Below are 12,650 nucleotides of genomic sequence, written 5' to 3'. Positions count from 1 at the left end.
AATGTTTATCAACTATGCATGACCGCTTTGCCCTCTCAGATTGTCACATATAAATTGTCTTCTCTACATTATTTATTTATTTGTTGATTATACTACAGTCTTGATCAATTCAATAAAAATTAGTGCTTAGCCTTATTTCTTGGTTTTAAGTGATGCATTGTGGTTAAATAATACAAGCTACATTGCTTAAATAAAAAGTTGGCACCTTGGGTTACAGGGATTTCGTTTTGATTCAAGTCATATTTTAGCTCTGGCATGCCCAACACATGCATATACGCATCAAGCGTGATCGAATCTCGGCCAAGCATTAAACGTGTGGGCATGTGTACCAAGTGAAGCCAACAATTTTCTTTACATTACTAGGTTATTAACAGAATAGACTTTCTATAAAAAAAAACCAACCACTATTATTTTCCTTACTTCTGCACTAACAAAATAATAGCCGAAAACAACTTAGAAAGATGGAAGCTCAAAATCAAATGTAGAAAATGAAAGAAGAGAGTTTGTAGAGAATGTGTTGATTACATGTGCACGCAAAGTGCAAAATGTGCCTTAAATGCCATTACACCCAAGCTCTTGCTAGCATGCACGCTGTTGAGTGTGAAATATTGCATATTTAACTTTTTGCGTAAATTTGAGGCAATTTCAAAGTCGGTCCAAACAAATACTATAAATATGGGTCTTTTAATTGTTTCTAATAACGAATTAGGGTTAAAAGAGTGAAGTAAAGTGTTGGAGAACTTTAATGAGTCCTTCCTTCTTCCCCAATCTTCTTTTACTAGTTAGTTTTTATGTTTTTTTTAAGAGTTTTGATTTCAATCATGTCTTTGGTTGGGTAAACCTCTTAGCTAGAGCTAAGAGGTGAAGCTTGTAGTTTGTTTAGATGATTATCTTACTTTGATTCACATTTATATTAAATTTCTACTGATTTATGGTTTGAATGAAGGAATATTTTAGTTTTCTATAGTTTATTGTGACTTCGATTATAGTAGATGCTTAGAAAGCTTTTGATATCTTCTTATCTTGTTTTGTAATTGTGAGATCTGTAAAACCATTGTATCTTGGGTATGGTGGATGATTGAATTCCCTACGATTATCACAGTGGTACTTCATGTGGGAACTAATTCAATGAAAAGTTCAGATTGTGGTTTAACTGTTCTATAATTCAACTGGATAGGATAAGACTCCGATTCCAGTTGTGTTTATTAAATCAAGTGAGGTAGCATCTTAATACCTACAAGTGGATCCTTAGCGCTTTAGTTTTTTTTTACTATTGATAATTCTTTCACAATTAATCTCTCTTATTCTAGATTATACTTTAGATCTTATTCTCATTCTAGTTCTAAATATTTTCAGAATGCGTACAAGTTAAGTCCTTGTGGATTCAACCTCAGTCTCACCAAATTATTACTATAGTGCAACCCTGCACTTGGGGTTGCGAACACACGCACTCAAGCCCTTGTCGTCTCCCTTTCGATGATTTAAAACATGAAACATAGAAATTTTTACATGGGTGTTTCATTTTCCATTATATATTCACTTTGGGAGTAAAGGTTTTTGCCTCATTTTTAAAGCACCGGTGGAATTGAATTCTTTTTTAAACTAATAAAAGGTAATGTGGTTTAAAAAAAATAAATAATATATTACATGTTTGGAAAATTTCTCTCATTTATGTTTATTTTGATAATTCCAAATTGTCTTTTGATTTTGGAAACTACCAAACAACCTCAAACTCTCTCAACAAGTTGACGCAGGGAAGGATGTAATGAGGTCGATCATCATCTTGCTCGATCAATGAACACCTTAAATCTGTAAGAGAAAATTTTTGAATCCACGAGAAATAATAAAAGTTTCTAAGGAATTTTGATTGATTGATGATGAAAAAATAAGTTTAGCATGCTTAAATAACCCCAAACAAGCCCTAAAAAGTAATCAAAAGAGTCCTAATCAAATAAGGAAACAAATTCTAAAAAACACCTAAATTTATGCGTCCGTCGACCTATTGTCGACCGGTCGAGTTGATCAGTTGAACGAGCTAAAAAATGTCTAGAAACTATAACTAAAATTATATGAATTTCGACCTGCCGACCTGATTGATCGACATGTCGAATAGGGCCTTTGACCCGTCGACCTGTTGATAAAGGAAAAAATTGTCCAACAACAATTTTAGAATTTCTAGCACAATTTTAACCTGCTGACCGGTTAAACTATGCTGAATTTTCAACTTTGCTTTGGGCTTGTTGATTCATGTCTTACATTAGTCTCATTCACTTCAAGGAAACTCATCCTCGAGTTATCCTCCAGTCTCGGTTTATGATACTCTACACGTCTGCCACATTAAACGTGCATACAATCTCTATGTATTCAGGAAGATCAACAACATAAGCATTGTCATTGATTTTGCGAAGAATGGATACCGGTCCAATCTTCTTATTCTTCAATTTATTGTACATCTTGATTGAAAATCTTTCTTTGCGCAGATGAAACATCACATTGTCGCCCACATTGAACACCTTCAAACGTCGATGCGTGTCAACCATTTCCTTGTATTTGTCGATGGATGCCTTCAACTGTACTTAAAAATCAACGTGTACACTTATGATTCAGTCTGCCATATGTTTTGTAGCAACGCTCAATTCCGGTAGCTTGGGCAATGGAACCAAATCAAAAATATGTCTAGACACTCGTCTATACACAACTTCAAATGGGAACTTGTTGGTGGAATGGTTCGGCATATTGTTGAACGCAAATTTTGCTTAAGCCAAGGCAAAATTCCGCAGTTTGGGCTTATCACCCGAAATGCATCATATAATGCTTTCGAGTCTACGATTCACCACCTCAGTCTTCCCATCTATCTGCTAGTGATATGCATTGTTGAACTGTAGTTTGGTGTCAAATCGTCACCATAAAGTCCTCTAAAAGTGATTGAGGAACTTATTCTTATGAATTGAGGTGATAAATTTTAGGACCCCATGTAACCAAATAACCTCTAGGAAGAATAGATTTGCAATATGTGTAATGTCGAGGCTCTTCTTACATGGTATGAAACAAGCCATCTTGGAGAATCTATAAACCATGATGAACATTAAATCTATTCCACATTGGGTTTATGGGAGACAAAGCACAAAGTGCATATACAAATCCTCCCAAGGGTTGTCAGGGACAAGCAATGGAGTGTATAGACCAGTGTTCTATGATCGCTCCTTGGATGCTTGACACATGTGGCATCGTTGTACCGCCTTCCCCACATTCCATTTTAGTTGTGGCTAATAATAATGCTCCTCCAGGAAAGCTATTGTCTTGTCTCACCCCAAATGACCATCGATGCCACCTCCATGTAGCTCTTAAATGATACAATCTCACAACGAATTCCATGGAATGCACAACTAATTTCCTTTAAAGAGAAATCCATCTTGAATATGGAGGTTGCTGAGTTGACCTTCCTAGTATTTAATCCATGCGTCGTTGAAATCATCGTCGTTTGCATATAGGTCTTTGAGGCATTCGAGCCCGACAACCTCATTGCTCATGATGATTAACAAGGTTACATGTCGGCTAAGTGCATCAGCCACCTTGTTTTATTGCCTGGACTTATGCCCCAATACAAATGTGAATTCCTGCAAGAATGAAATCCACCTAGCATGCACACAATTCATGTTAGCCTGACTATTTATAAATTTTAGAACTTGATGGTCTGCATAAAGAATGAACTCCCGCCGAATCAAGTAATGTCTCCAATGTTGTAATACTTGGACCACTGTATATAATTCAAGCTCATACGTCGATCACTTTTTATGGGCATTACTGAGCTTCTCATTGCAAAAGGCTATTGACCTACCTTCTTCTAATAAAACTCTCTCAATTCTGACATATGAAGCATCGCATTCGACTTCGAATAGTTTGTCAAAGCTGGAAAGCACAAGAATTGAAGTTGTAGATAATTTATGTTTGATTTCAACAAAGCTCATTTCAGCTTCGTCGGTCTACTAAACTTCTTCATGCAATATGTAATCGGTCCCACAACGGTGTTAAAATTCTTCACGAATCGACGATAGAACGTCGCCAACCCATGAAAACTTTACACTTTATGGAGGTTTGTCGGAACCGTCCATTCTCTAATGACTCTCACCTTTTCGTTATCCACCTGAATGCCTGTTGACATCACGATAAAACCCAAAAACAATAGGCTGTCGGTCAAAAAGCTGCATTTTTTCATATTAAGGTACAACTTGTTCTTAGTGAGCACTTAAAGGACTTGTTTGAGATGGTCCATATGGTTTGCTTTGTTCTTACTATATATAAAGATGTCATCGAAATAAGCTATCATGAATCGCCTAATGAATGGCTTCAGAATTTGGTTCATCACCCTCTTAAATGTATTAGGTGCATTCCAGAACCCGAATGACATGACCATCCATTCATAAAGCCTTCCTTGGTCTTAAATGTTGTCTTCCACTCATCGCCCAGCCGAATACGGATCTGATGATAGCCGCTTCTCAAATTTAATTTGGAAAATACTTTTGCCCCCTCGAGCATGTCTAACATATCATCTAACCGAATTATAAGAAATTTGTACTTCACAGTGATTTTATTTATGGCTCAGTTGTCGCACACATGCGCCAACCTCATCCTTCTTAGACATTAATAAAGCTAGCATGGCACATAGGCTCATACTCTCTCTCAGTAGACCCTTCTAGATCAATTTCTTGCTTGTCTTTGCAAACTATTGCACTCCTTCAAATTCATCCGATAATGTTGTTGATTGGGTAAGCTGGACCTTGGGACGATGTTGATATGGTGCTGAATATCTCACATGGGAGGTAATTCATTCGGAAGCTCATTGGGCTAAATTGCCTTAATTTCTTGTAGAAATGGTTTTAATTTATAGGGAATGATGGTGGGTTCGGCCTTTTCGTCCTTTACAATTAATGCATATATTTTTTTCCGTCTCTTTGGATTCCTCCATAAAGTCCCATATGACTAGGAGAGAACGCCCCTCTACTTTAGAAGTTTTGGGTTGCTCCTCTGGGCACATAAGGGCTATTATGGTTTTTTGGCCATCCTTAATGAAAATATACATATTATCTCGTCATCTATGAGCGATGTCATGATCTAATTGCCACAGTTGATCAAGTAGTATGTGATAGGCCTCAATGTCAACTACTTTGCATATGACTTGGTCCTTACAATGCTTACCAATTGAAAGAGATATAGTACATTGTTCAATTACATTTTATCTCGTTGACCTTCTTAATCCATTCGATTATATACGAGGAGGGATGTCATTCTATTTTCATCTGTAGCTTCTCCACCATGACCTTGGAGATAATGTTCTCGTTGCTCCCGTTGTCGATGATCACGTCGTAGACTTTTCAATTCATCGTACACATTGCTCGGAAGATGTTGTGTTGCTGCAGGTGTACCTTCTTCTTTGGTGCATACAATAGCCGCTTCACTATTTGGGACTCATTGTGATCCCACGGAACCCAATCTATTTCATCCACTTCATTATCCGCGACGTGCTCCAATTCATCAACATTCAGATATTTCTCTGCGTTTTCAGCGCTACCATCATTAATGGTGATGTTAACCACTTATCATTGGGGGCAAGTGTTTGATATGTGACCTGATTGGCTACATCGATAGCAATGGTTGGGCCTTAGTTGACCATAGGGGTTTGGAATCCTGCTCGGACCAACATAGTGGTCACACCCCTTTGGAGTCTAACTTGCCCTTTCCCTGACTCTCAGTTTGTAGGTGTATGAGGTTGATGGCGCCCCCTATAGGTTCTTTCCCTTTGGCCTGTGGTGCTCCCTATACATGACCCGTAGTGGCTACCCTAGTAGTAGGATAGGTCTGTGTGTTGGAACATTTAAGCAATGCTTCCACTTGAGTGGCCAGTTTGATTGCTTCATTAATCATCCAAATGGGTTACATCTAAACCCGATCTAAGATCGCAACACGTAGCCTGCCGTTAAATTAGGCAACTTGTTGCGATTTTGTTTCGATCAAATCATTCCGCACCGCTAAACGATAGAACTCATTAGCGTAAACTCTTACTATTCAACTACCCTACCGGTAATTTTGGTACTGATGGAACAATGCTTGATCTTAGTCACTAGGGAGGAAATGCGCACGCATTAGTTACTTCATCTTCTGTCACGTGTGGATTGGTGCTTTCATCTACCTCATTTGTGTGGGCTGAAGTTGCTCCCACTAAGCCAAAGCTCTACCCTACAATTTGGATGCCACCAATTTGACCTTCTTCTCCTCTAGGATTTCTATGTAGTCGAAGAAACGTTTGACTTCAAGCATGCAATTGAGGAAGTCCTCAACGTGGAATTGGCCATTGAAATAGGAAAATCAACTTTCATCTTTAATTCTTGATCTATCCGATCTACCTAATCGCCGCCCCGTCCGAGATGTTGGAGGATCATGTCATCGATCTCCTCATCATTGGATCTCACCTCCTTGAGTGTGATTCTGCGATTCACCACCCATCGGCATCGCCCTGCGATCAGCACGATTGTGAATTCCAATGCTTACCAGAGGCGGATCATCGCCACGAACATGGAGTCATCCTAGGGCCTTCGTTATGGGATTGATGATAGCCCTTGCATGAATTCCCGATTCTCTTGTTGCGCCGCTTTGAAAGCTTCCATAGTTAAATGATAATTCATCAGAGCATCATCCATGGGATTGTTGCCCGACCCGTCATTAGAAGCTATCTATCCGAGGAAAAACCTTGCTCTGATACTAAATTGATACAGTGAATGACATGATGAGGTCGATCACTGTTTTCCTTGATCAATAAACACCTTGAATTCACAAGGCACTCTTGAATCCATAAGAGAAAATTTTCAAATCCACGAGAAATAAAAGTTTATAAGAAATTTTAATTGATTGATGATGAAAAATGAGCTTAACATGCTTAAATAACCTTAAACAAACCCTAGAATGTAATCAAAAGAGTCCTAATCGAATAAAGAAACAAATTCTAAAAACACCTAAATTTCCACATCTTTCGATCTGTTGAGTCAATCGGTCGAACGGGCTAAAATACGTCCAAAGACTAAAACTAAATTCTATGAATTTTGACATGTCGATCCGATTGGTCTATCTGTTGAACAAGGCCTTTGACATGTCAACCAAATTTGTCGACCTATTGACACAAGCAAAAATTGTCTAGCAACAATTCTGGAATTTTTGGTGAAATTTTGACCTATTGACTAGATCTATCGACTGATCAAACTATGCTGAATTTTCAACTCTTCTTTGGGCTCTTCTTTAAGCTTATTGATTCATGTCCTATATCACAAGACATATGAATCCCTCAACATTCGAAAATGTGTTTGGGTGTACCCTAAATCACCAAGGAGTTAATTTGGTGGAATAGGATGGCCTTCTATGGGATACATGGAACTTCATTACTAGGGATGCCATTTTTCCACCTTTTCCACCTCAAATCAATATCTATAACTCCCCAGATGATTGTGGATCTTATTTTAATAAGAAAAGCATCCACCCACCTCACATCTTTTGGTCATCCATAAAGAATTTGATGTAGAGCGGGTTGCGGACAGTTACATGGCCAAGATGGATCAGAAAAGGCCCGCTCGATGACAGAAGTGATCCAGACCATTGGACCTTAAATCGAGCATATCTCGCAATCCAGAATGAGTTATCTGACATAAAATATATGATTTTAGGGTAGAAAGATCTACTTTAGCCAACCAACCCTGCTATGCTAGATCGATGTTCATTTCCCTATTTTAATTTTGTTTTTACTATAAATAGTAAGTTTTAGTTTGATTATAACTCTTCATCTGTTGGGCTTTAGGAGTTGCGTCCAACGTGAAAAGAGCTTAGAAAAATTAGGAGAACGGTTTGGTGGAGCCAAATAGGACACTTACTAATTTTTGGCCGAAAACCTTGCGCACTAGTAGACATCACGACCATCTATAAATAGTAAGTTTACTATTTATTGTAAGTCACGAATTCTAGGAGTTTTAGTTGTAGTTTGATTCTGATTTCTTTCCATAGCTTGGTACCCCTATTTAAAGGGTTGTGAACTCGTTTTTATTTTCATTAATCAATTTCGAATTTATTAGAATTTATTTCTATTTCCCACTTTCTTTCCTTGTGGATTCGAGAAGTCTCTGTGAGAAGTCTAGAGAAGTTCCGTGGATTCGGAATAGTTATCCTCTTGAGGAAGACGGTGCTCGACCTCACGTCCTCCCCTGCGTTAGTTTGGTATCAAAGCGAGGTTTCTCCTTGGATCGATGACTTCTAACGACGGGTCGGGCAATAATCCCATGGGCGGTGCTCCATGGAATTTACCTTTATCGGCGGCAGCTTTCGAAGCAGCCCAACGAGAGAATCGGCAAGCCATGCAAATGCTGCAAGCTTCCATCGACCGCATAGAGGATCTCTTGGCGGAAACCTTAAGGCAACTCTGTGTTCCTGGTGGTAATCCTCCACCGTCAATTGTTGGAACTCGTAATCGCCCTGATCGCAGGATATTACTGGCAGTGCATCCAAGGGTCATTCCTGAGGAATGGGAATCCAGTGAGGAGGAAATCGATGACATAATCTTCCAATACCCTAGACAAGGCGATCGAGTAGATCGGACAGATCGAGAATTCAAGATGCGGGTTGATATTCCTAACTTCAATGGCCAACTACACATTGAGGATTTCCTCGATTGACTTTCTAAAGTTGAGCGATTTTTTGACTATATGAACATCCCTGAAGTAAAGAAGGTCAAGCTCGTGACTTACAAGTTGAAAGGCGGAGCTTCAGCTTAGTGGGAACAACTGCAACTCGCACGAACCAGGTAGATGAAAGCATCAATCCCCACATGGCAGTGGATGAAGCAGCTACTACGTGCTCGATTCCTTCCTAGCAATTACGATCAGGCATTATTCCAACAATACCAAAATTGTCGACAAGTCGGTCGGTGAGAGAATACGGAGAAGAATTTTACTATCTGGCAGTGCATAACGATTTGGTCGAAACTGAATCGCAGCAAGTCGCCTGATTCAATGGTGGATTGCGTATGACTATCCAGGATCGGGTCCAGATGCAGTCCGTCTGGACAATGAATGATGTGATCAAGTTGCCTACTCAGGCGGAAGCGTAACTTGAACGTCCTAACACACGGACCTATCCTACTGCAAGGATCCCTTTGGCAGGTCTGCCCCAGGGAGCTTCATAGCACAAGGGAAAGGAGCTCATAGGAGCATGCACTTAACCTCCTACGTCTGAGAACTGAGATAAGAGAAGCGGGCTAGCTAGACCTCAAAGGGGCGTATCGATTGTTACTGGTCTAAGTAGAATTCCAAACCCCTATGCTCGGCAAAGGCTCGATAACTACTATCGTTGTGTCCAACCGGGCCACCTGTCAAATACTTGTCCCTAGCGAAAAGTGGCAAACCTCGCCATCAATGATGGTAGTGTTGATAACGCTTATGAAGATCTAGATATTGAAGAGCAGGAGCATACCATTAAGGATGAGGCAGATGATTTAGGTTGGGTTTAGAAAGATCACGGTGAGTCGCTCGTCGTGAGGCGACTATTATATGCGCCAAGAAAAGAAGTGCATCCACAGCGGCATAACATCTTGCGCACTAGGTGTACGGTGAATCGAAATGTTTATGACGTGATCATAGACAGTGGAAGCAGCGAGAACATCATCTCCAAGGTCATGGTGGAAAAATTGTAATTGAAAACGGAGCATCATCCCTCTCCATATACAATCGGTTGGATCAAGAAGGTCAGCGAAACAAAGGTAACTAAACGGTGTACCATATCCTTTTCAATTGATAAACATTATAAGGATGAAGTAGTATACGATGTGGTTGACATGGAAGCATGTCACATACTACTCGGTTGACCTTAGTAATCTGACCATGATGCCACTCATAAAGGGCGAGATAACATATATATCTTTGTCAAGGATGGCCGGAAGACCATATTGGCTCCTATGGATCCAGAGGGACCACCTGAAACTTCTAAAGTGGATGGCCATTTTCTCTTAACCATACAGGACTTCGTGGAAGAATCCAAAGAAACAGGACAGACTTATGCATTAATTGTAAAAGGGGAAGAACTCGAGCCTACCATCATCCCTGAAAGACTAAGGCCCTTACTATATGAATTCAAATAAATCTAGACCGATGACCTTCTCGATGGGTTACCCCCTATGGGATATCCAACACCATATCGACTTTATTCCTAGGTCCAGTTTACTTAATCGTCCTCATTATCGAATGAGTCCAAATGAGTGCGAGATTTTGCAGGGACAAGTAAAGGAGCTGATCCGTAAGGGTCTTATTCGAGAAAGCATGAACTCATGTGCCGTACCAGCTCTATTAACTCTAAAGAAAGATGAGAGTTGGCGCATGTGTGTCGACAGCCGGGCCATCAACAAAATCACCATAAAATATAGGTTTCCTATACTACGGTTGGACGATATGTTGGACATGCTAGAGGGCGCAAAAATATTATCTAAATTGGACCTAAGGAGCGGTTACCATCAGATTCGAATACGGTCGGGTGATGAGTGGAAAACGGCCTTTAAGACCAAGGAAGGATTGTACTAATGGATGGTCATGCCCTTCGTTCTTTCGAATGCGCCTAGCACATTTATGAGATTGATGAACCAAGTTCTAAAACCTTTCACTGGGCGGTTTGTTGTGGTTTATTTCGATGATATTTTGATATACAGTCAAGACAAAACTACCCCATATGGAACACCTCAAGGTCCTTCAAGTGCTTACTAAAAATAAACTGTATCTCAATTAAAAAAAGTGTAGCTTCATGACTGATAGCCTATTGTTTATGGGTTTTGTCGTAACATCCACGAGCATTCAGTGGATGAGGAAAAGGTGAAGGCAATCAGAGAATGGTCGGTTCCCACAAATATTCACGAAGTGCGAAGTTTTCATGGATTGACGACATTCTATCATTGGTTCATGAAAATTTTCAGTACCATTGTGTCACCAATCACAGATTGCATGAAGAAAGGGCAGTTTCAGTGGACTGACGAAGCCGACAGGAGCTTTGCCGAAATCAAGCGCAGATTATCCACGACCCCGATTCTTGTACTTCCCAACTTCGACAAACTTATTGAAGTCGAATGTGATGCCTCATATGTCGAAATTGGGGGAGTTTTGTCTCAAGAAGGCAGGCCGGTGGCCTTCTACAGTGAGAAAGTTAGTGATGCACGTAAGAAGTGATCTACATATAAGATCGAGTTGTACGCGGTGGTCCAGACACTGCAACACTGACGATATTATTTGATTCAAAGGGAATTCATACTTTACACGAACCATCAAGCTCTCAAATTCATTAATAGTCAAGCTAACATTAACCGTGTGCATGCTAAATGGATCTTGTTTTTGCAGGAATTCACGTTCGTACTAAAACATAAGTCAGGGCAACAGAACAAAGTAGCTGATGCGCTGAGTTACCGTACAACTTTATTAGTCACTATGAGCAATGAGGTTGTCGAGTTTGAGCGCCTCAAAGACATATATGCCTATGACGACGACTTCAAGGACGCATGAGTTAGATGTCAAGAATGTCACCCCGACGAGTTACATATGCAAGACGGGTTCCTTTTCAAGGAAAATCGATTGTGTATCTCGAACAGTTCGTTAAGGGAACAGATAATCCAAGAGCTACATGGAGGTGGCCTCAGTGGACACCTTGGGCGAGACAAGACGCGAGCTCCTGTGGAAGAACGGTATTATTGGCCGTAATTTGTACGTAATATGGGAAAGACAGTCCAACGTTGTTATATTTATCAGACCTCCAAGGGGCAATCTTATGATACGAGCCTCTACACCTTGTTACCCGTACTTGACAGCCCTTAGGAAGATTTATCTATGGACTTCGTGCTTCGTCTTCCACGAACACAGCGCGGCATAGATTCAGTGTTCGTGATAGTAGATCGTTTCTCCAAGATGATGCACTTTATTCCTTGCAAGAAGACTCTCGATGCAACACACGTGGCGAATCTATTCTTCAGAGAAATTGTGCGGCTACATGGGGTTCCTAAGACTATTACTTCTGATCGTGACCCGAAGTTCATAAGCCACTTTTGGCGGACTTTATGGACTCGATTCGATACACGACTTCAGTTCAGCAGCGCTTACCACCCACAGATTGACGGTCAAACTGAGGTTGTGAATCGCACGTTGAGAAACCTCCTTCGATGTATTGCAGGAGAAAAACCGAAACAGTGGGAAGGCTTTGTCTCAAGCAGAGTTTGCATTCAACAACATGATGAATTGCTCGACAGGAAAATCCCCATTCCAGGTTATTTACGGACGAGTACATCGCCACACACTAGACTTGGTCCTTCTGCCCAAGCACCCAGGCATGAGCATTGCAGCAAAACATATGACAGACAAGATCATGAGCATTCATCCGGAGGTACAGACCAAGCTACATGTCTCGAACAAAAAGTATAAGGAGTAAGCGGACAAGCATCGACGACAAAAAGTGTTCGAGGTGGGCGACCAAGTAATGGTCCATCCGCGCAAAGAAAGATTTCTGACCGGAACGTACAACAAGTTGAAGAATAAAAACATTGGACCGGTACCAATCATCCGAAAGATCAATGACAACGCTTATGTTGTTGA

The sequence above is a fragment of the Magnolia sinica genome, chromosome 15 (genome assembly GCF_029962835.1).
Source record: "Magnolia sinica isolate HGM2019 chromosome 15, MsV1, whole genome shotgun sequence".
Classification (NCBI taxonomy): Eukaryota; Viridiplantae; Streptophyta; class Magnoliopsida; order Magnoliales; family Magnoliaceae; genus Magnolia; species Magnolia sinica.
This window is presented reverse-complemented; position numbering follows the sequence as displayed.